Here is a 25,695-nt window from a genome sequence, read left to right on the forward strand (position 1 = left end):
TCCCTAATACCTATCACAAATGCTACTGGTGAACATTCTTTTGTTTTAAAATGAATTAAGTTTGGCAATACTGACAATTGAAAATGACTCTTTACAAAATATTACTAACAATGACTTGACATTTGTAAAGAAAAAGTGTAGAAAAAAAAGCTATCTGAATAATTTTTTTTCCACATTGAGCAAATTTCTTCAGAAGTTAACTTAATTTTCCATTCATGTGTCATCTATACTTTATTTTTACAGATTTTTTCACATTAGCGTAATGCAAGTACAAGCTTTCATCCAGAGCAGAAGTTCTCAAACTGTGGTCCAAGAACTCCATTCAAGTGGACTATGAAAGTTAAGATTTTTTTTTTTCTAAAGCACTCTTATCCAAAGCACTTTCCAATAGTTAGCTAATGATGCAAGCAACATTTGGAAAGATCATTAGGTAGTCTGCTGAGACTCTCAGCAATTTTCAGGTGGCCTGTGAAAAAAGTTAACTACCAAAAAGTCAAGGTCCCTCATTTTTTTTATTTAACTTCCTATTACTTATAATATAGGAGTATAAAGAAAAACCATGAAAAATGGGGGTGGGGAAGATCAGAAACTGTTCTGATGACTTGGTGGGGGAGAGGGAGAGAAAAATGAAGCTGAGCACAAGGCCCCACTAACTCTAAATCCGCCACTGTGCCCTACAAACGTATCTCACAAAGTATGGAATAATCAATAAACGCAACTAGGTCAGAGATCAGGCTGAGATCACGTGACAATAGGTAATAAGCAAGACCGGAGGAAATTACTTGTAAGGACTGGTGTAGCCAAGTAATTTAACACTTGGTGAGAATCAGAATGCACATCACGTTATACTAAACACTTATTCAAAGTTCTGGTGAGGTGCTCCAATTATTCTAAGCACTCCAATCCATGACTGATTGCCACCTCCTCCATTCTCCACTCTTTATTAATTTGAGACACAATCTTCTAAAAAAAAAAATTCTTGAATGAGACAAGGTCTGCTTTTTTTTTGTTTAATTTTTGCGTATTTTTTCCAGAAGGGAGGGGAGATAAGGTAAAGTTGATGTCGCACATTCAGTAAGCAAGTACAGTTTCTGTGTGATAGATGCTTCCAAACTTCATTTTGGGGCCACTGGTTTTATGAGTTTGAGATCTTAATTCACCAAACAGTTTTTCAGCCTAAGGCAAAATGCAGCACGTGTATGTGCATACATATTATTAAAGGCTCCCATTTCGCAATACGTTTCCTGCAATTAGTTCACTGAGTACTGATCACAGCTCACTTCCTCCCCAGGATTAGCTCAAAGCAGTTTTCTGACTAGTTTTTATTTCAGCCTGTGCTACCTAGCCACAGCTCACTTCCTGCCACATCACCAGCAAGCACAGTGGCTAATCAATTTAAAAGTATTTACTCACCATAGAGTAATTCTAATCTGGTTTCAGACAGAACCAATAGGTCTCAGATTGCTTCATACCAAAAGCAACACACAAAAAGCAACTATTAAAAACTGAAAAGGCCAGGCACATAAGATTCCTTTAGCTTGATCAGTAGGGACTCCAAAAACTATACTAAGAGGTCAACTTCAAGAATTTTCAAGCTATTTCTGCCTGCTAGCTAATCAGGAAATATATGGAAAAATACTAGTTGTACACATAAAACTGCCTGTTTCCAGACTTTGGCAAGTTCCACTGCCAATTCCTCATCTGCCAAAGTGGAGCTTGTGAGAAGAAAGAACAAGAATAATTTTGACAACGGTGGTAAGAAGTCAAAATGGTAACCCACTCCACTTGTAGTCGTACCACTTACTTAGTTTCTATGTACAAATAGACCAAAGTCAAACACCTCACACCAGGCATGGTAGACACAATCTTAATAGGGTTTGTTGCCACATCTCACCAGGTTTATATAATTTCAGATAAGCTAATGCACATGCCAAACTACATAGCTATAACAGACAAAAGATGGAAGTTTACGAAACACTGATATTCGCTGGGGGAAGGATACAAACCTTATTATAATCCCTTCCAACTAAGTGAAGAATGGTAACACTTCATCAATGTATTTGGTTTGACCAACAGTTATTGCTTGCACCAGAAAAAGACTAGCTTCAAAAATTTAAGAACCAGTGTTAGGATAAAAGTTCAGAGGAAGTCTAGTAACTTCACGATTCATACAAAGGAAATAACTTATTAAATTTACTCGCAGGAGAGCCTCTCTCACTGATGAAGCAGAGAACTCACTCGAGTCTTTCTTGTCACATTCCCACAGCACACACATCACTTCATGCCTGGAAACGTTCAGGACAGAGACAGTCTCTCACTCACATATCTGTTCCCAGACTACACGCTTCAATAAATCTTAATCTGCAAGGGACAAAGAAGAAGTTGAGTACTACCTTGCAAAATAATAACTAGCGAACAAAACCAGCCATGCAGGCAAATTCTTTTCATTCTATCTTTTTCAGGCTCCCACTCCTCCCTATCTTTTTTGCTAGCACACTCAGAAGTAAAGGAGCAAACCTAGGGCAAATAAACATAGCTGGTATTTACGTATCAAGTGGACAATGCAAAAAAAGTAGTGTAACAACAAATACTACATAATAGCAAAGGAAAAAAGCTAGTGTCAGCATTAATCATGGAGAAGGGACTTTTCTAGCCCCTTTCCCCTGCCTGGGGATTCTGTCTCTTTTCTATATGGTTTTATGAGAAGCAATCCCATTCCAAGCCCATCCAGTTTTCCTGGCACAAACAAGCCCTAACTTTGCTTTAAGTTAAGATACGAGGAAGCTGTATACTGAATTTGGTGGTGCTAGCTCTTACAATTTAGAAGGAGTTCTCGAATATCTACAGACAAACTCTCTCAAATCTATAGTAGGAAGTAGAGATGTTAAAATGCGTTTATTTTTGCAAATGTATAACTGGGCACACACTTATATCCCTAATAGATAATGGGTGTTTTGAAAGTGTTGCACATGTTTGGGTACCTCTTTCTAAATAAGGCAGAACATAACTACAAATCCACAGACAAGAAACACCCAGAAATAAAATACTTCCCTCTTAAGGACATTTCTGTGCAAAATATTACTCTGTGCTAAAATGCTGTTTGTTGTCTTAGGCCAAGGATCTTTAAGTTTTTAATGGCTGCCCTAAGCTACTCTCATTTTGAGATGGCCTATGCACTGCAAATAGCACCAATGTTCAGTAGCCTTCCCCTCCCTCAGTGCTGGCACACCAAGGCATGGTGTTTGTGTAATGATTAATAAGAAAAAATATACAAAGTAGATATTGCTCTTAAAGCTCTTGGTTGATCGCCACACTGGCCCTCAGTTTCATAAAGTCTACACATCCAGTTAGAACAAGCCAAACAATGGTTCGTGGTGTGGACAGCTTCTGCAAAAAAACCCAAAGGACTACAGACTCAAATCTGGAGAGAAATCACTTCCTACTACACTACTCTCAAGCATTAACAGATCTTCCATTAGAAAAGATACGCTGTTTTTCCACTGTTAACGATGGCATAGGCAAAAGCCTCAGTACACAAACAAACTTTTTAGTATTGTCTCCCAAGACTAAGCTACATCAAATTCCAAGAAATGTAATTACAATTTCTGCTAATTCAAATATACATTTGGCACATAGATAGTGCTATAGATGATGTGTGTCACTGAATATGAGTGAATTATAAGTGAACAAATCATAACTATATCTGTTCTATATCTTTGCTCTGTATCTTCCAAATGTCAACTCATTAATCAGATTTGTTTCATAAGTAATTTACACTCTAGATAGGCCTGAAAATTGATTTTCTGCCTAAAGTTTGTCTTTGTTTCACACTTCCTTGAACATGGAAAGACTGAGTCTGCAAAAAAATGAGGTTGTAACATTGATAATGGCAACTGATGAAGTAGAAGCAAATTAAAACAAACCAGACTGGATTATTTGTAAGGACAGAAGATGTATGGCACAAATACATACTGTTGTGCTCCTACCACATGAACCTGCAGAGAACCAAAACAAAGGAAATGGCCAGCAATTTATGGTCTGTACAGGCTCCCAAGAACAAGGGAGAGGGAGGAGGGGCAAGGGAGGAGAGCATGCAGTGTGTGTTGACATCACCAGCACATCTGTGATCCCAACAAATGCAGAGATCTGGGCTGTTTGCACTTGCTCATGCTTCAATAGCTGGCAGCAAGACATTTTCAAGCCCTTATTTGCACAAGCTGAATTTTTCCAAGCTCAAGGGGAAACGTGATTTTTTGCCAAGTTTAAAGGTAGGAAAAACTCATATTACTAGTAATTGTTTGTAATACCACAGGAATTTGGGCCACTAGTCTGTGCCTGTCATCCCTGGCAACGTGCCTTAATGAAAACAATTATTCTAAATGTGACATCCAAACATTGAGTGAACAAGCCAGTCCGGAGCATCACATTTTGAACAGAGGGTGTCAAACCATATACAGATAATCACTTTGATCATTTGTGTACAATCCCAGTCTTATGTGAAGCTATTTACCCTTGAGACATTTTTATCACTGTCCCATCAGAGGATTACTAGGAGAACTATTAGAATCGGGAAGAACTGAGCTTTTGGTGTCCATCACTGTGCTGTGTTCATGACTCCACAACCCCTGCACGTTAGAAGTAATGGCAGAAACAGTGGCAAGGATGGAGAGAGAGAGAGAGAGAGAGAGAGACTCCAAAAAAGCCATTTAACCCTCTAAGGGTGAGACAGGGATGGGCAAAAGGCTGAATCCGGCTCGCCAAGAGGGTTGATCCAGCCTTTGGACTACCTGCTGCTCTCCTGCCCCCAGGCCATTTAGGGCCGGGGAGAGGAAGCGCACGAAGTTTCCTCCTCCCTGCAAGCACCATGTGCTCCTTATTTTACTCCCACAGTAAAGAACTGAGACTCCTATTGTTTAACCTACTGCATTCAGTGGGACTCCCGCATCGATGAGTCACAGCTAACCTTCTGGTAATCAATTTTCATTTTTCTAGGTATCAGAGGACAACTCATGTGATCTGCAATTTATTCTTTGTTTACTATGTGAAAAGTAAATTTTTACAGGTTCCTACAAGACAAACAATGAGTAGGCTAAAAACGAAAAACTAAGAATGTACCTTCATACATATGAGGTGCTCTCTGCATTAACTGTTTGTATTAAATGCCATGTATTAAAGCACACCTATATCACGTTTTTTAAAATATGACACACAACTTGTTCCCTGATCAGAGAGATGCAAGTTTAAAAACATAATGAAGAGCAAAATAGCCAGAGATATTTTCACTAGCTCAAAGTGAATGCCCACAGGTATGTTCACACCCTAGATTGTTGTATCTAGATAAAGCAGGCAGTCATGTCACAAGGGCAAGAAAACTGAACTAATCTCTGAGCTTCACACGTTGCTTATGAGCTTTCATAATCAAATACACAGGTTAAAGAATTAACAGTCTTGAATATATAAGCACTGTGAAAACTACAATAAAAGCAATGCACTGTGTTTATTTTGGGAATGATCACCTTTCACAAAGTCAGAACAATATTTTAACAACAAAAAATGGGTGACATTTTGGGGAATCTGTGATATAAAAAAACTATTGCTGATATGAATGCAGAAAGGGAAGTTTAACATAAGAGTAGCCCATAATAGGGACATTAAATTGAGATTAATCAATCAAATAGTCGACAGGATTTCTATCAATTATTCGATTATTCAATGAGGGCGCCTCTGCCCCTGCTGGGCTCTTGCCACCGTTGAAAAGCGGAAGCCCAGCAGGGAGTATGGGGCCAGGAGGGGACTCTTGCACATTTCAAAAGCAGAATCACAGCAGAACCGGTACAACTTCAGTCCCCACTTGCACCATTTCCCACTGTGCCTCTATCTCCCCTGCCCCATGAAGACGGTGCTGGGGGGAATTGACTTTTAAGCTGGCTCACCCCCCCGCTTGGTGCCTCTCTGACGGAGGAAGCAAGGGGGGAAAGCAACTAGTCGCATCACTTGTTGACTATCCAATAAGTTTAGGCTTATCGGATAGTTGACTAATCGCTTACATCCCTAGACCATAATTAGAAATAAGTCTCAGCAATTCCACAAGACAATTTCTGGGCCTTTCTTTTAAAAACCTAGGAAACTTTTCAAAAAGGTGTTAAAATACCATTAAGGGTACCAACTTCACCACTCAAAAGTTAAGACACGTGAGAATTAAGATTGCTGAGGAACCCTGTGTTACCTGTATTATGCTCATCTTTAGTTACATGATATCAGACTATCTACATGACTCCATCCAATTCAGTGCACAGCATAGCTCTGGGCATGAATCAGGATTACATAATGCAGAAGGATGATGTCTTCTGGACCTTGCCTTATTTATGAGAGGTCTGAAGTCACATAGTGAATGAAGCAGCAGACTGAAGGGTAAGAAAGGATGGTGTCATAGTTAAAGCTGCAGAATGGCACCATGGAGAACAAGAGTCTATTAGGGATGTGAAAGGTTAACTGGTTAACCAATAAGTGGTAGGGTCTAGAGCAGATCCTCACCTGAGCCAGGGGCAGCCCAGCCCTATCGGATAAGGGCTGCTCTCATCCAGATATGATCTCTGAGTGTGATGTAGAGTGAAGTAAAAAAATCCTAAAAGGAGCATGGTTGGTTCTTTCAGTCATTTGTGGAAGAAACGTGATGATATGGGGGCTGTATTTCTGTTACATATCATGTTCATGGCCTAAATGATAATGCAGCATAGAAAAGATTACTAGTGCTAGTCTCCAATTCTGCCTTGCTTTCTTACCTCCACTAAGTGTTGTACTAGGTTTATCTACCATGCATGGAACATGATGCAAGAAGAGAATGGTCACGGGTTTTATCACATCCTGAACAATAAATGGACTGTCTTCCAGTGAGTTCCCCTCACATTCACATGAGAGTTACTTACTCTGATCTGCTGGAAGAGAAGAGACTGATATTTATTTTCAATTATCGGAAGGCACTCCCATTCCATTGTGAGGGATACATTACATGAGTCTACGCAGAATAAACAGATGTAATAATGACAGCCTTTAAACAAATGCTAAAGCTGACATCTTGAGTGCTAAGCCATAAACAAGCAAAATCATAAGAGCTGTATGTCTGAACTACCTGAGTGCTACTCCTATCCCTCCCATCTTAAGTACTGCTGAATGATGCTCAGTTTTATATATCTAAACCTGAGCTTAAAATCTAACCTCATTTTTGTTTTGATCTTTTAGGCTCGCCATTTAATTGTGTTGATCATGGAATTTATAATTGACGTGTTTATAATATTCTCCCCTCATTGTCCACATTAACTATACATTTTACAGTGTCTAATTTCAATATTAGTATACCACTAAAAATGGCCTTTTAAAAAGCTTGTTCCTTATTTTAAGGGGAAATCCTCTTATGTACTTGAATTTTGTTAAAAACAGGAAATGAATTATAGTAAGCCATTTCAAAACACCTATATACACTCAAAATCTGTTTTAAATATTGCAGCACTGGAAAAAGTCCTTAAAATACCAGCTTTAGTAGATACCTACAACCAGTAATTTTTCTAGCTATGCATCATACCTCCCAAATTGTTAAGCATGGCACAAAAGAAACACCCTGAGCAATAGAAAACCAATTAGCAACTGCCAAAACCAGCATTTTCATGATGCCAAAGCACTTTACACTTGGAGCCTACTGCAAGGTTAATTAGGATTGTATGACCATCATCAGGAAACTGGATCTCTGCAAATCACTTGATGTAGAAAACTGATCACGGTCAAAGTTCCTCTTTACTGCTTGCTACATGTATAGAGCACTATTGCTCATCCTACATGGCATAAAAAGAAAAGAAAAAAAAGGGACAGGTGTGGGGGGAAAGGTTAAGGAAAACAATCCACATTTTCCCTACCAAGCATTTTGCAGGACTCTAAAGGTTAGGGAAGAGTGATATTTTGATGGCCTAAGAAATGTGTTCACTCCTGCTAAGTTAGAAATGTTTTCTACCAGATGAACAGCTGAAACTACATTTATCTCTAGCCTTGAGAAAAATTCCAGGAGACAAAAAAATTAACTTCTGCAAATTACAAAACCTAATCCCTTGGCTCCATGTTTCTTCAAGTTGGGAGTACTGAAGAGGCAACACGCTCCACCAGTTACTTCTCTAAATAAGAGAGGACAGAGATGGTCCCCGTTACAAATGTTTGCTCAGGTGGGACAGGAGACCATTAGTCACTTCTCAATTGTAATGAGGCAAAAGTAAATATGCTAGTAATAAATACTAGAAAATGTGTCCAGACATGAACGAATATCAAGAGTAAGAAAGGACTGAGAATCTTGATGAAGCACATTTCAAAGTCAGAAGGTAACTTGTAATTCAAGGGAAATAAAACTAGGTTAGGAAAATGTATTATCTTAAGGTTGTCTTGGTTTTTCATTCTCCTTCCTTTTAATCCCTTCAATCTTTCCTTGGGAAATTTAAAAATTAGATCAAAAAATTAGAACAAAACATAGTAAATGTAGTTCCGAGAGCTCTGGGAAGTTCCACAATTCCATCTAGTGACAACGTAACAGTATCTGATGTCTCACCAATTTCACCTACAGCATTAACAACCTACGAGAATTTACCAAGTGTACGTCTGGTTCCAGCGTACACAAGACTTGAGGTTTATTCCAACCACAGACTTCCAAAGGAGCCCGCAGCTATGAAAGCTTTTGAGAGGGCAACACACAAAGGATTCTGAAGAAGGGGTACAATCAACCTGTAGCCAATCAGGACCCCCGTGAGTTTGCTACCCAATGTGTTGAGACCCCACTGAGCCAGTTTTCCCTGCCAGCGTGGGTCCCCAATGCTCTGTCTTCTTGACTCAGACATACTAGCCTACTGCAACACAGACACAGGGTGCAGGCCATGCCCCCAAAGCTTCAGCCCTTAACTGAAAACAGCTCAGCAAGATACCCGTCTCCAGCACTCAGATACCCAGCCCCACTGGGAGCTGAACCCTGGATAAATCTGTTCTATGCTAACACGTCCTCTGTTTGCCACCACCTTTGCCTCTTGGCTACTCGAGAGGCTGCAGGTGAGCTTTTGATTGTATGTGCAGATGTTCGTACCTCGGATGTTTGTAACTCGGGGAGTGCCTGTACTACCATTCTAGGACCAGCAAGCCCTAAACAGCACTGAAAGTTTATGACAAGGAAAAATAACCGAGGATTGCCAAACTACTATCGTCTCCTTCACTCAAAATTCATAGTAAATGCATGAGTCCAACGTTGGTCACAAAGAGTAAGTCAGGCATTCTTTAAAAATTGAGCAGCTAGATAGGCTCCTGATTAAACTAAGTGTTCAGCTGTTACCTATGTTATTTTTCTTCTCTATTTGCTATCCTCAACCTATTGTGCCATCACAGATGTGAGTTACATTTTTGGGGAAAGACCTGTCTTTCTAGTTGTTCTGTAAAGCACCTAGTGAGGATTTTGTTTGAAAATTACACAAAGTTTCTCTCCAAACAAGACAAGTTAGTTAAAACTAGGGATGTAAAACCCAGTTAATCAGTTACCTTTAAGTTTAACAGGTTAAACAATGAAGTGGAGAGAGTCCAGTGAAAGGCAACAAATGATTAGGGGGCTGGAGCACATGACTTATGAGGAGCAGCTGAGGGAAATGGGCTTATGTAGTCTGCAGAAAAGTGAGAGAGGACTTGAGGGTAGCCTTCAACTACCTGTAAGGGAGGGCTCCAAAGATGATGGAGCTAGGCTGCTCTTTGTAGTGGCAGATGACAGAAGCAGCAGCAATGATCTCAAGTTACAATGGGGGAGGTCTAGGCTGGATATCAGGAAAAACAACTTCATAAGGAGAGTGGTGAGGCACTGAAATGATTTAACTAGGGAGGTGATGGAATGTCAATTCTTAAAGGCTTGTAAGGCCAGGCTTGCCAAATCCCAGACTGGAATGATTGAGTTGGGGTCTGTCGAGCTTGGATCAGTCAGTTGGACAAGATGGACTCCTGGACTCTCTTCCAACCCTAATTTTCTGTGATTCAGTCACAGAAACGAGAAGTTGGTAGCATTGCCTTGAGACAGCAGTTAAGTTAAATGCTGGCACAAGCTTCTACCCCACCGACCTCAATCCTAACCATGCCATTCCAGTCCCAAGTCTCTATGGAACACACAGTCTGACAAACAAGCCAATTTATTTCCAATAGCATGGTGATCTTGAGACAGAACAAGGAGTAATAACCCAGACATGGTAATTTGGGAATAAATTTGATCTTCTATCTCCAGAGATGCATTCAACTCCTCACCTCTGAGCACAACACACGTCTTATCCAGGTGCCGGGCAATCTGGGATTTGGTTTGGTTTTTTTAAAATGAAGATGTAGATTACTTATCCAGTCTCCAAAGCTGTTCTACAAGTCTGCAGGATCCTGGCCTGCAACATAAAACAGTTTAATATATACTTCCGGGGGGACAGGGACGGGGACGACAAAGTTAAATCACCTTTAGTTTTCAATACACCTGCATTAATAATACTGTAGCATTACCTAACATTAATTTGTATTTTGATATTAATTAAGATCTTACCATCCCTTCTTCACTCCAGTGTTATATAAGAGTTCAGACTAGATAAAAGGTATGTAAAATCCCGGTTATTTAGTTAACCAGTTATAATTTGATCAACTATTTACCAATTAGATGGGGCTTGCTCTGCCCAGGCTGGAGAATCCCCCACCCTCAGTTAACTGGTTAACTAGTCACATTCCTACTAGATAAGCACAGTGGTTCCTTCTGGCCTTGGCCTCTATTAAACTATGTCAGTAATCAATTGTAACTCAGTGCTGTAGCCTGATAAATTCTTGAGAATCCTGCACCTGAGTCATATCTTGGCATGGAGAAGAGGAGGGTACAACACACTTTTCTTCACTGCATTTCCATACTCAGTATTTTTATTTTAAAAGCTGGGCAAGTACTACGGCAGAAATGTATAACAATGTGTTTTTTGTTACTATGAGTGTCATCAATGCTATTTCGCATGTTAGAAGAGTGGGCCTCTCTCAAGGTTATACCATTTAGTATAAACAGGCACTTATTTCCTATGTAAAGGACTACCATGGGAAAAAGTTGTAATATTTTGAAGTGAATTACAACAGTTAATGTCAGTTTATTTTGCATTTATTCTACTAGCAGAAATATTTCCAACTCAATTCAGAAGAACTGAGCTGAAACTGGCCAGAAGTTTATACCTCTTCAGTATGAAATGGACCTGTACTGAAATTAACCGCTCCTCCATTTTCAAATCCAGGTTTTTAAATTAGGTATCTAAAAACATATTAAGAAATCTAAATAAAATTGCTATCATTTTCACCCGTACCGAGTGACACAGGCAAACGAATTCAATGGAAGCTGCAAGTGGTAAGCATCTCTGAAAATCAAGTACCTATGATGTCTAAATGTTTAAATTCCTAATTTTAACTGCGCCACTTTCAAAATTATAACCTATCACTTCAGTATCTGTAACTGAATATAGTGATTCTGCTTCGACACATTTCCTGATAGATTAATCTAATCCACTCCCTTAAGGAATCTGGGATGTTATCATTTTAGGGAATTAGATTGTTCTTCAGCAAGGGTAGAATATCCTCCAAGATTTCTCTTTTCCCTTCGAATTCCACCTCCCAACTTTCTCACCAAAAAGACTGTTTTGATGTAACCCAGCCAACACAGGAAAGTCCCTTAACAGCTAAACAGCATCTCACCTTATGCACCACAGAAAAGAAATCACTTAAAGACTTAGACTTCAATTCCCTGCTTTTCCAGATCACCTGACAGTCAGGAAGAGACAACTCTTTCTCCCATCAGCTAGACCAGTGGTTCTCAACTCGTTTCAGTCCACGGACCACCAGGCCAATCAAAAAATTTTCGTGGACCACCTCCAGCACATGTAGCATAGAACAAACAACACAGCAACCGCTCAACACGATGGCAGCAGCTACACTGATGCTCAGAGCCTCAGATGGAAGTTACTGGCAACACAACGCGGTTGCATCCTAGGTGACGCTATGGATGACGCACTGCGTACTTGTGAACACAGCGTAAAACAGTCTAGCCGTGGTGCCTGCTCACACCGTGTGATTTTGGACAATGTTTCTGTGGACCACCAAAAAAGTCACCATGGACCACCAGTTGAGAACCACCGAGATAGACGAATGTGTTACTTCAAATACAAACACCACAAACCAGAAGCGAACAAAAAAAATTAAAAAGAGAAAGTTCAAGCACAGATCAGGGACAGCGCTCATAAAAGAACCCCGTACCTTCCTCTTTGCGGGCAAGCAAACAGGGGGGCCTGAAGCATTGCCTCTTCACTTCACCTGTGGTTGCCTTCCTCTCCAACATTAGCTGAACCCCCTCTTCCCCCCCCCAGCTATTACGCTTTGATCTCCTGCTAGTAAGCCTCTGGCAAAGTACTCAAGACTTTGGGATGTATTTGCAGATGGCAAGCATATTAATCATGCTGGCAAGTAGGCTCACTCATCATCCTAATATATATTAAATAGATTTTTCCAAGCTCTGAACATAATGAATGCCCATATATAATTTAACCAAGAAAACGTTTGAAATAACAGTGTTTTATCACTCCCTCTAATCTGCTAATCCAGATTAGCTGCCAGAAGTAGGAAATAGTGAGGAAACATGCTCAAGTCAGATGAGGAACAATGTTCTAGTTTCTACTACTTCAGGGGGGAGCTCACTATGACCCAGTCTGGCAGAAGAATAAAAGGGAACAAATGAAGTGACTGCTATCTGAATTCCCAGCCCCACTAAAAAGGTCACCCAGAGTTTCACTTTCATTTAAAATCTCCCTTGGCCTCTGCCCTGAAGCTGGAAAAGCTGGAATCCACTGCCATGCTTGTATCTGGGACCCTGTCCTGGTGCAGGAAGCTAGTATTTCAGTGGAATACAGGGCAATCACAGTGACACTTAGAACCTAAGTGGGGACCTAGCTACCCAAAAGTATGGACTTCACTGAGAAAGGGCTGTCATTAGCCATTCCCTCTGATATCGATACAACATAAAACTCCTTGATGCAGAAGAGCTACCTGTGACCATCAAGCACTTAGTATATTACAGTCAGGCTGCTAACAATCCAAAGAGCAAGAGGATATCTTCACTGCAGGTAACCTGGGCTCTTACCCAGGTTTAGCCCAACCCTCCCATCATCAACAAAATACAACCTGTGAGCCATGTCTGGCAGAGCTTTATGTGCAGGCTGGGTTACTGAGTTTAGCATTGAGCTGGGTGGAAGGGATAGAATCGGATATCTGCTTTAACATGAGTTGAAACCTGCCCACTTTGCTATAAGGATGCAGGCAAAAGGCTAACACATTTCAATAACTGGTCCTCCAGCATCCTGCCCACAATTCTCCCTGCAGAACACACACTCTTTGGCAACTGACAATGTCTCAGCAAAAAAAGCCATGGCACATGCCCCCAACACACAGGAACATGTAGAAACAGTGGAGATATAGTAACAGGTGGGGCTTTGCCATAGTGATGCTTGTACCCATACAAAGCTAACCTAGGTGCCAATCACCAGGTTATCTGTGCTGTGAAGCCATTCCCTAACTACCTTTTATTGATAAGGTCACTATCCACTATGAATCTGAGGTACTGCTTGTGACTGCTCAGGGAGAGGAAAGGCTCTCTAAGCTGGGGTTTGCATGAGTGGCGTTTACTACCCAGGTTTGAAATACCCACTGCGGACAAGACCTGACCCTATCAAATGACAGTAAAAGAGGTACAGGTATGCCCAAAAGAGCCTTCACCTCTTCCTTGGAGGCTTCCTAGAAAGAGGCGAGGGGGTTGGTTAAAGCACTTTGAACAAGTCGTCTCTTTGAAATAGGACTAGATCAGAGTACATGAACAAACTTAACACGTCAGCAGGGTGCATACCGATAGCTAGCCTGCTGCAGGCTAGTGTGGGGTAGAGTCCCCACCACAGCTCACCACTGCCTAATTCAGGGGTGGGGAACCTAAGGCCCAAGGGCTGAATGCAGCCCCCAACTTCCTTGGATCCAGCCACCAAGGCTCAGGGCTCCCACTCAGCATTGGGGAACCCACATTGGTTCTTTAAGTCCCTCTCCCCACTGTCCTCCCATGGGGCTGGCGCACACAAAATCTACTAGCCTGGGCCTGCCTAGGCTCTGATGTGAGAGAGGAATGTGGGGAATGTCTCTCCCCTTTTAAGTCACATCACTGAAGGTGGGGTCTTTTCCCCCTTTTTTGCTTCTCACTTGTTTGTAGCCCCCAAATGATTTTTCTGTAGGTCACTGGACCCCAACACAAAAAAGGTCCCCATGCTGACCTAACTGTCGGTATGGACAAGCCAAAGAGACTGACAAAGGAGCTGGGGTGCCAAAAGGCCACGATGCACACAGCAGCCAAATGTAAACAAATCTGACAGGTTTCAACTTGGGAGTTATCCCAACTGGAAACTGAAGCAAAATTACATTCGTAGCCCCAAAGTAGATGCAGAACTGCAGAATAATGGCAGGAAACCTGCTTTTTCAGTTGAGAGGTTCACAGAACTGAAAGCAGATCCACCTCCCACAGGATCAAGGGCTCAAAATGCTATAGGAAGGCAGTTTTCAAAAAAATCTTGCCTGAATCAATAATCCAACAGATCCCAAGGTACTGCAGTTGGGGGTTCTCCACTGAGGACTGTTCTGAATGCTCTAACATCCTCTCCTCCCAGGCCTTCAAAGGGTGTTGACTCTTGGTGTTTTATCTAGTCACAACCAAATGGCACCCCAATGTTGACAATTGACGTTGCCAGCCCAAACCAGAGGCGGCCCATTCTTTTCAGGACCCTTAAGATCCAGGAAGTCCAACCTTACTGGGTTCCAGCTAGAGCGGACATCAGGATCCTTGTCAAAAAAAACCTCTCCTACCATATGGCACCACCGAACTGCCAGACCACCAGACACGCTACTCGCAGCATCTGAAGAACTCTGACTTTAAAATCAGTGGAATACCATCTGGAAGTTCCTCACAGGGCATCTTTAATAGAGGATGGTATTTCAACCTAGAATTCTGCATCAGGCATCGAGGATGGCAGTCACTCCTTTCTGTAATTCTGAGATTGATCAACTACCTCATAAGAGTTGGTTTTTGAGGAGAAAACAGTTGGGGCAGGGTAGAGGAATTCATTATTCCATAAAGAGCCCATTTCCAGTCACACTACATGTACAGCCTTTTGAAAAAAATATTCAGGTTTTTAGAAAGCAAGAGACAGCAGGGAAGAGGCAAACATGCCCTACGATAAAAAATACTGATGAGGTGATGTCCCTTGAATAAATGTATGAAATAAGCCATGATATACTGCACCAAAAGCTGAATTGCATTGAAGAAGCTCTAAAAGCACGCTGACTGACAGTTGTGAGCTTTTGTGGGTATGTGATGAGTCAGAGGTGAAGTAACTACCTTCAGTTGACAGGAAGGAGAAAATTTCAGAGAAGCAGCCAGAAGCTGCATAATAAAGGCTTTGTTAGACCAGTCACATCTCCTGCCCTCAAGCACCTGCCAGCTGCCCTCATTCTTGCTCACACAAATGTTCAGTACAAAAGAGAGAGGATGCATATGCCAATCTCCACTATGAAAAGAATTTATCACATTTTAAGTTATATTTAAACCACTCATAACTACTTACAGGCTGCATTTCTTCAGTGAGACACAGATAAACTTTACAGATATTGTTCTCAATTGATCATGCAATACAATATTAAATATGCCTGCATCTGCTTGTTACTATGCTTAGATACTACAGCGATGGACGCTATGGAAAACCTTAAGATAAATAACTGTCTAGCATTAACAGGACATTGTTTTTAATCAACTTCAGCTCACAGGTCACGACTAAAACTGTACCAAACCAATCAGCAAACATCAAACCTGAAAATTGAACACCCCATTCGCAGAGTAGGAAACTTAACTTACATTTTCTGACTTGTTCAAGATACTTTTAGTTAACCCTGTTCTCTTTCCAGAGGGATTGAGAGAGTGTTTAACCTCTGGTCTTCTATTTAATTTTGTCACCAATGGCAGAATTACCCTAATACAAATGACAACATAACACAGAATGACAACCAAGACCAGGGTTCATTGTGCTAGGCACAGTACAAACATATAGTAACCTTCAGGCCCCAAAAGCTTATAATCACAGAGACAAGACTGCAGTGATAAGGGAAACAGAGACAGGGAGATGCCCAGTGTCATACACCGACCTGTGGTAGTGCCAGGATTCCTGAGTACTATCCAGTCAATCACAGTGGCTTTCATAAAACTAAAGATTATTTTTAGGTCAACTGCCATCATTAATAATTCAGATTTGCATTAAAACTATTATTCTACACTCTAAGGCCTTGTCTATACTAAGAGATAAGGATGATGTTCTGGCATCTGATTTTGTAACTTTGTGCAAGAATTCAACGTAGCGTGTCCTCTGTCAGGTGGCTGTCAACTTGAGATGTACCATGGATAGCTCTCTATCAGTTCCTGCCACCCCTTTGCATTCTGGGTTATGCTCCCAGAGCCTGATGGGACCAAAACTGTGCAGTGGGTGGTTCTGGATACATATCTTCAGCTTCTCAGAATGCACTTTTCTCCTCCCTGACCTTCCATTTGAAAGCAACAACAAACAGTATTTTCATGTGCTTTTTCCCGGCTATCTGTGCAGATGGCATGGCAGGGTAAGCATGGAACCCTTCCGGGAACAGCGAAGTATTGTGTCCCCATGTTTCAAGCGCATCTCCTTCAGCAGCATTTTCCTCCACTGGCTTATCGCTCTCTGTCCACGTGGGCAGATTGCATTTGTTCCTTGAACATCTCAGCCCTAGTACATTTTCCCCTTTGGACACGTGCTAGTTGAACAGTTGGTGAAGGGGGAACGTGCACTCGCTGATGCACCCGCTGTAATGAAAAGCGAAGGGCAGACTTTACAGGAGGTCCGCTGTCAAGCATAAAGCCTAATCTCTTAGCACAGAAGACAATAGAGATGTGTTCTGTACAAAGCCACAGTACCTATGCAGCAGGTACACTCCAGGAATCTTAGGGGAGCAGCTGGACTCCATTTGGTGGCAGGCACGGCAAGGAACAGGCTCAGACTAGAGCCTGCCAGGGGAAGGTGCTCTGGCCTTGGCGGCAGGGCTCATGCGGCAACCAGATGTTTGGCACCCCATTTACCAGGAAAGCACAACTTTCCCTTCCTGCAGGAACATGTGGATGGGTGGGAAGGAGTGAGGAATCTGGGCATTGCACCAGGACAGGGGCTCAAGCCATGCTTCACTGGGTATGGGCAAATGGAGGTTTACTGAAGAGGCATCCGTTAATAACTTCTCCTCCTTCATCCAGGTTGCCATGCGCGATATCAGTCTTCTCCGAATCACAGAGTGATGGGAGCTGATCCTGACAACAGAGCGTATGCTGCAATGACGCAAGACCACTTACTGCTGGGCTAGGCATGGAAAAGCCCAATACCCTAGTCCATACTGTGAAGGAGGGAATGAGGCAGGCCTCCCCAGCAATCTTGTGAGAAGGATTAAAGAGTTCCTCTACGCGAGTTTTATGGAGATGTGCAGGAGAGGATTCCTGCTCCTTCTCCCGACATGTCAACAAGCTATTCCAGGCAGCCCCCGCTGCGTAGGCACAGTGGCTGCAATAAATCATACCCAACTGCTTTAACCCACTTGTAGGCAGATAAAAATATGAACTCAGCAGAAGCACCCTCCCTGTCATCAGGGACTGGCTGTGAGATGCCGTTGGATGTGGGGAATGGTCTCCAAAGTTATAAAAAGGTCCTGGCTATCCGTGAGCTCAGCTGCCCCGCTCGCCTGCTGACCATTCTCCCCCTCACCTCTGCTGCTCTCCAGGCTACCAGAAGTATCTCTTAGGAGGAATCTGCAGACTGGCTAGGGAAGCTGGTCAGGTTCCCCTGAAGATCACACGCACTTGCTCATAAAAGCGGCACGTTTGCAGCGATGATCCATATTGTCCATGTGTCCCCTGATTTAACTGCTTCACCTCCTTTATTGTCATCTCTCACTGCTGGGCATCCCTGGCTTATCCTTTCTCCTCTGTGCCCTTTGCCATCTTGGCATAGATATCTGCATTTCTCTTGCCGGTTCGTAGCTCTGCGAAAACAGTTTCCTCTTCTCACACAGCAGTGAGGTCAGAGATCTCCTGCATGCTCTATGCTGGTGCTCATTTGTGACCCTAGGCATTCGTGGTCAAGTTTGCTGCTGACTCTGAGGTCTGCTTGTCTTGCTGGCCACACAGGACATGAAATTCAACTATTTCCAGGGCTTTTCCTGGGCACCTGGACAGCAGCAGAGTTGAAAGTCCTGGCCAGACCTGTCACAGCAGGGCACTGTGGGACACCTCCTGGAGGCCAAGAATATCAACTTACTATCACTGCATCTGCACTACCTTAGAGCCAACCATGCAAGGTTGAATTTAGCATCACTAATGAAAAGCTTGGTCACGTGGACTCACTGTTTAGAAAATCAACTAAAAGCAGCTAAGCTCCACTAAATGCCCAGTGTAGACTGGTACTAATACACCAGATGATTCCCAACCCCAGGACCGGTATTAAATTAAGACGTTAAAAAGTTACAGAAGAAGAAGGTTGGACACACCAGTAAATGCAGGGAAAGATAACTACCACCTCCATTAGCTCAGAGATGGAACTACTGTGTTGCAAGATTCAAATATAGCAGCTATTTAATGGCAAGAGGTAACAGCTAATTTCCCAGAACAAATAATGCAATAACAAGCGAAGAAGTAACCCTGGGCCAATCTGAGTTGGAAGTGTTTGTATCTCAGTCAATCAGAAGCTATCAAAAATCTTCTGGGATGGAGGTCCATCTCCCATTCAAGCCTTTTACCTATACAGGAAATCCCCAACTTACAAGCAAGTTGTGTTCCAAAAATGTGTAAGTCATTTAGCAACTCAGAATGCATTTTAGCACAGAAACAATGTTATTAATGGCAGCTATGATCCCAGGCTAGCCCACAAAAGCCTATTTAACCCATAACATGCTATATATCTGTGATGAAAAACAGCAGAAATTGTTTTTATTTAACTTCAAATGCTGGTCCTTGAGGAAAGGCAGATTTAATGAGAGGAGAATGAGTAGGTAGATGGAGATTCTGAAGGGGACTTCTGGGCATGTCCCTGCTACCCACACCCCTGCGGGTTCTGAGCTAGCTCCTGCGGCCAGCCTCATCCTCCAGCCATCCCCCTCTCCCCACAGGCTACCCACAGTGAGCAGGGGCTGGAGGACTCCAGAGGAGCAGGATGCAGCCTTACAGCTGCAGGCAAGAGAGCAGCACTGGTTTCCTTTTCAAAGCACCACTTCTCGCCACTGGCTGCATGACCGCCCTCTGCTCCTCCAGCGTCATCTGGCCAACACGTCCTCTGTTTGCCACCACCTTTGCCTCTTGGCTACTCCAGAGGCTGCAGGTGAGCTTTTGATTGTATGTGCAGATGTTCGTACCTCGGATGTTTGTAACTCGGGGAGTGCCTGCACTACCATTCTAGGACCAGCAAGCCCTAAACAGCACTGAAAGTTTATGACAAGGAAAAATAACCGAGGATTGCCAAACTACTATCGTCTCCTTCACTCAAAATTCATAGTAAATGCATGAGTCCAACGTTGGTCACAAAGAGTAAGTCAGGCATTCTTTAAAAATTGAGCAGCTAGATAGGCTCCTGATTAAACTAAGTGTTCAGCTGTTACCTATGTTATTTTTCTTCTCTATTTGCTATCCTCAACCTATTGTGCCATCACAGATGTGAGTTACATTTTTGGGGAAAGACCTGTCTTTCTAGTTGTTCTGTAAAGCACCTAGTGAGGATTTTGTTTGAAAATTACACAAAGTTTCTCTCCAAACAAGACAAGTTAGTTAAAACTAGGGATGTAAAACCCAGTTAATCAGTTAACTTTAAGTTTAACAGGTTAAACAATGAAGTGGGATCCCTCACAAGGGGGCCAGCAGCCCCAAGCACCCACTCCCACTGGGGGCTGCTGGCAAGAGACCTGCTCCTGCCCCTCCATCCCACATGCAGAAGGGCAGGCTCCCACTCTCACCCCTCCCCCCCGCACACAGAGGAACCAGCTTCTGCCCTTCCTTCACATGTATTGTTTTTCTGAGTCTGCAGCCAGCCAGCTCCAGTACTGCTACCGTCAATGGCATATCCAAGGAGCAGTAGAGTGAAATTTACAACACTGATGAGATTTACTGCAGTTAAGAAGCCAGAGGGCAGCTGTAGAACTGTTAAGCATATCTATTACTGTTTAAGAACGCAAGCATTGCAGCTTGTCATAGTGGAAGAGGAACCAAGCAGAATGTTGACGGGGAAGGATTGGTGAAAACCTTACACCTCCCCCTGCACCCACAGAGCCTCTGCATTGAAGGGTATAGACGCAGAAACCCACATGCAACAGCCAGGATGCTCTGGAGGTGGTGAAGAGACAGGAAGCATCTTCCTCAACAGTGAGAGTGGGAGGAGCTTCACATTTATCTGATAACTACTTGCAAGAAGCGGATACAAAATATGACATCCCAATTAGACTCCAGGAAAAAGACACAACAACTTCTCCCTTTCAAATAGCTGGGAATGATAGCTGGATTTTGCTGAGGGCATCACTGACCTTCACAGCTAACTCTGGCTAGCATGTATGAAATTTTGAAGGTCTGATCCCTCATACTGCAGTTGGGAAAACAGAAAGGAAGTGTCTGTCTAAGGATGCACAGCTGGAGATAGAACTAAAATCTCCGAATTCTCAGTACCAGTCTACACTCTAGACTAGCGAACTTGAATGCAGACCATAAAATGCAGACCAAATTAAGTTACCATAATTGACTTTCTATGAAATCTTGCTTGAAGATTTCAATCTTGTACTTCTTCAAGGCTTTCCATTGAACAAAGTTAGCTCATCCTACTTACAACATGATCCAAGTCCTAAAAGTTGCCAGTTCACTATTTGAACATTTTAATGCCAATATATTTAACACATCATACTGTCATGAAAATGCATAATGCTAATATTAAACAGTTTCTTTTCATCGTACACTACAATGATACAAAAAACACCAACCCTAGCCAGAAAAGCATCTTAAGAATCCTTAGTCCGACTAACGCATGCTCTAGTGACATTCAATTGTAATTTATGCATAATTCTTATTTATGGAATGGTAATATCTTCCAGACACCACTGGACAATTGCAGACTTTTATTTGTGAGTCACTTACAATATTTTCAAGAAACCACTACCTAGTTAACTCGAGAGATTCAAAGGAATATACTGAAAGCTTGTATTCTTTTAACCTTCTTACTGCTCCAACTAGTGTCTGTTTTCATAGAGAAAAAAAAAGCAGTGAAACCAATCACTGTAGTTAAGGTTTTGGAACGATCTCTTCAATGGAAAGCTTTACAATTGTCTCTATGAGGATTTGGATTTAGCCTGCTTGAACCGCCTACAATATTCTTAATTAAAGTTACATTTATATTGCCTTGTACAAGTCACAAATACTTGTAGCTCTTTGATTTTATACCTTGAGGAGTTATAATATAGCTTGGAAGAAGAGCGATCATCTGACTGGACGAAGTTAGTTTCAATCCTACAAACTATAAATCATCTTCCTGTTCAACCACTACTGCTTAAAACATATATGTCGTTTTACAAAATGGCACTGGTAAAACTGCTTTAGATTATTTTCAATCAGCGATGGGCAACCTAGGCTAGTGAGTGGGCCACATGATTGCCATATCCAAGACAGTCTCCTGGGATGGGGTAGTTTTGCTAACTACACTTGCCTACCTTAGAATTTGCTGGGAGTGCCCACTGGACAGTAACAGTACTTTGATTGGATGTAGAGAGAGCACATGGCTCTCGCAATCAATGCTGTGTGCAATTTCAGCTCATATGCACTTACTTTAGGTGCGTATCACTTTAGCAGTACTGGTAGGAAAAAACTACATGGACATGCCTGGGCAATGGTAAACAGAATCTCTCACAGGCCACACACAGACCCCAGAAGGACCACCTGCCGCCTTGCATACTGCCCACCAGTGCTTTAAATCCTTAACTATAAATTACTTAAATAGGACTTCCCAGCCCACCACATATGTCAGCGCTATTAAGTGGACAGAGGGGATCTAAGGCAAATAATTTTTAATAGCCTGACACCTCCATAATCTCACTCAATTGTTTCCACTTCCATGCCTCTGCTACCCTCCTCCTTTTCTCCCCACCTGTGCATTTTGATCAGACATGTCAGTATACAAAGTGATGCTTAGGTCCTAGCCCAAGACTCCAGCATTAGCATTTTCATTCACACCACTACTTGGCAAAACCCTTTGACATTGGTGTGGTTGAATGGTACATCCAAATATGCCATTTGGGTTTGGTTTGGTTTTTTAAAATAAGCCCTTTAAAACACTGCTGCTGTAACAGTTAGGATACTTATTCCAAAAACCATGATTTATCTTCACTGTGGCCACAGCAGAGGCATCAATTAACGATCTGTTAATCTGAAAGAAGAACATACTGGCTCTGGAAGCTCAGTCCAACTCTCAGACAATACTTGAGCACTGAAATTCCAACCAAAAAAAGAATTTGGGAAGAGTGAAAACATAAAAAAGGACAGGAGAGGGTAAGTACTGGACTAAAAGTAGTTCTCTCAATGGTATAAGTTAGAGACCCAGTTAGACACACACACCCTCTCACATGTACATCCAAATTCCATCTTAGACATGTGGCTGGCATATCTTGCTCACATGCTCAGGGTCTAATCGATCAGATATAGGTAAGGAGGTCCCCCAAGGTCAGATCTGCAGGGACTCTAAGATATTTTCCTCTTCCTCCTCATTATGGGATACACAGGGCCTGTTGGGATCATGTAGGCACTTCTCACACCTAGTCAGTTTCCTGCCACTGCAAGAGCACCCATCTCTCCTGTGTTGTGCCTGCAACACAATGGTTTAGTCCCCTAAGGACTAAATGCTTTATTTACCAAAAGTAACTGGTCTCACAAGTGGGGTATTTGGGTGAAATGTAATGGCCTGAAATGAGCAAGAGGTCGGACTAGATGATCTAATAGTCCCTTCTGGCCTTAAACACTTCAGAGTCTCTTGTGAGGAGGGCTGGGGGAGCAGATAGAAAAAACACAATGAACAAAAGTAGAAAAATAAAGATGTCAGAAAACAGGAAAGCGACCTCAACAAACAAACAAACAAAACCAGACAGTGACAACTACACTGAGACAAAGCATAAACGAACCACAAAGGGGTACTGATCCACAAAGGAATTTTCCAACAAACACACACACTAGTGGGATGCTGCGATATTTGGGTTGCTTACACTACCAGGGAATGGTAGAGAAAAAGAAATCCAGTAAACCCACAGATTTACCAACAACATTTCTGTTACAAAATGTAAGTTTGGGCAAAACTTGACAACTCCATTAATGCTTTGTGCACAATTACACCAAGAGGCCGGGCACCAGGGAGGCCCCGATGCAGCGACACACCAGCCCGCGGCGCTCACCCTGCGGCTGAGAGCCCGAGAGCACAGGAGCAGGACACACACCGAGTCCGCTTGCCCTGCCCGCGGGCAGAAGTGCGGCGCGGCGCGCGGGGCAGGTGCGCCTTCCTCCGCGCGGCCCGGGCGCAGCCCCACGCGCACAGCCCCCCCGCCCCCCAGGGAAGAGCCGCCCGCCCGCCCGCGCGCTGCCTGCGGCTCCCGGAGCAGCCGGGGGGGGGGGGCTGCCCGCACCTGGCCCCGCGCCGCGGCCTGGGACCCGCCGGCAGGTGGGGGCCGCCCGGCGCGGGAGGAGCGATCGGCGGCCGCCTCAGCGCGGGACTCACCGGCGGGGGGACCCCGGCCGCGGCCCCTGGCTCGCGCGGCGCCTCCTGCGATGGCGGCAGCGGGACCCACCGAGGCGGCGGCAGCCGGAGGGGGAAGCGGAACCGCCGCGCGTGGCCACAGCCCGGGAGGAGGAGGGGAGGGGGCGGGGCCGCCCTCCGCGCATGTTCGCGCGGAGACTACAGCTCCCGTGATGCAGCGGGCGCGGGGCGGGGCAAAGGGGGAGGTGCCGGCGCGCGCGGGGCCCGCTGGGAAGCGGAGTCCTGGGCCCCTCACCCCTGCGGGGCCCCGCCCCCGGCTCCGTTCCCGCCTCCTCACCCGGAGCGGAGGGGGCGGGGGCTTCCTCCCGGTTGCCATGGGAGACAGGGCCCAGCGGGAGCAGGCCGGCAGCGCTGGGTAGCCCCGCCCTCCAGGATCACCATTTGGCCCTCGGGCGCAGACGTTTTTCGGAAAAAGACTTTTGCCCGGAGCAGCACGGCATTTCCGCAAGGACACTGACACTCCTACAGGGACCGGCAGTGCTGGTGCGGAAATTCGAGCGGCCAGTGTAGACAGCTGCCAAGTTTTTCCAGAAAAGCAGATGATTTTGCGGAAAAACTGGCCAGTCTGGACCCAGCCCAGCAGCACATGAAGAGTCAGGGGTAGGAGCAAGGATCCAGAGGGGGGGCACCTAGCAAAGGCCCCTGGACAGTGCTGACAGTACCCGCTGCTCCTCCCTGGACATCTTCAGACACTGCCCAGAAAAACTCTGCCCCCACATAGGACGTAATGGAGGATGTGAAGTAGACCCCCCACCCCCAGTTGCGGAACACTCTCTTACCACCGGCTTTTGAAGTCATCCAATACTTCTTGCACAATATGCCGGTCCTCCTCCATATTGGAAATACCGCCCTCCTTTGTCATGTGCAAAACTCGTTAGTGTACTCTCACTTTTTGTGCCAAGGTCGGTAATGATAATGGAAACTAAGATTGGTCCCAAGACCAGTCATTGAAGAAATGCACTAGTAACCTCCCACCACCCTTACAGTTCACTGTTCAGCATGACCTGTTACAGTGTCCTCTTTAACTAGTTCCTCACCAAGCTTTTCATTCTCATATTAATCCCTGTCCTCTCCAATTTAATAATTTCCATTGTATAACTATATAATACCTTATTGAAATACAGTCAGAGTAGATCCTCTCCACTTCCTTTGAAGAGAATCCATTATCTTCTCAAAGAAGATATGATATGATAGAGGTCTATAAAATCATGAGTGGTGGGGAGAAAGTGAATAAGGAAAAGTTATTTACTTGTTCTCATAATATAAGAACTAAGGGCCACCAAATGAAACTAATGGGCAGCAGGTTTAAAACTAATAAAAGGACGTTCTTCTTCACACAGTGCATAGTCAATCTGTGGAACTCCTCGCCTGAGGAGGTTGTGAAGGCTAGGGCTATAACAGGGTTTAAAAGAGAACTAGATAAATTAATGGAGGTTAAGTCCATAGCATGAGTAAGGAATGGTGTCCCTAGCCTCTGTCAGAGGGTGGAGATGGATGGCAGGAGAGAGAGCACTTGATCATTACCTGTTGGGTTCACTCCCCCTGGGACACCTGGCATTGGCCACTGTTGGCAGACAGGATACTGGGCTGGATGGACCTTTGGTCTGACCCAGTCTGGCCATTCTTACGTTATTATAATCTATCTTTCGTAAAATGATTATGTATTTTATTCTAATTGTTATTTATCTTTACGTCCTTACTTTCTCTTTCAACATTTGTTTTACAACTTTGC

The 25,695-nt window shown here is 43.5% G+C and overlaps 1 protein-coding gene across 3 annotated transcripts in view; it reads right to left on the reverse strand.

Moving 5' to 3' along the window:
- The window catches only part of PAK2 (p21 (RAC1) activated kinase 2), a 68,515-nt gene extending 44,435 nt beyond the window's left edge, over positions 1–24,080 (reverse strand). Inside the window, exon 1 of one of the 3 annotated variants that reach the window (XM_075937204.2) lies at positions 23,925–24,080. The gene's annotated coding sequence lies outside the window, so the exon portion shown is untranslated. Of the gene's footprint in view, positions 1–10,299; positions 10,428–23,924 lie in introns of those variants that run through there. The other 2 variants (XM_075937205.2, XM_089780948.1) reach the window with 2 other exon arrangements.
- Between the last annotated feature and the right edge of the window lie 1,615 nt (positions 24,081–25,695).

The sequence above is a fragment of the Pelodiscus sinensis genome, chromosome 10 (assembly GCF_052426305.1).
Source record: "Pelodiscus sinensis isolate ZL-2025 chromosome 10, ASM5242630v1, whole genome shotgun sequence".
Lineage (NCBI taxonomy): Eukaryota > Metazoa > Chordata > Testudines > Trionychidae > Pelodiscus > Pelodiscus sinensis.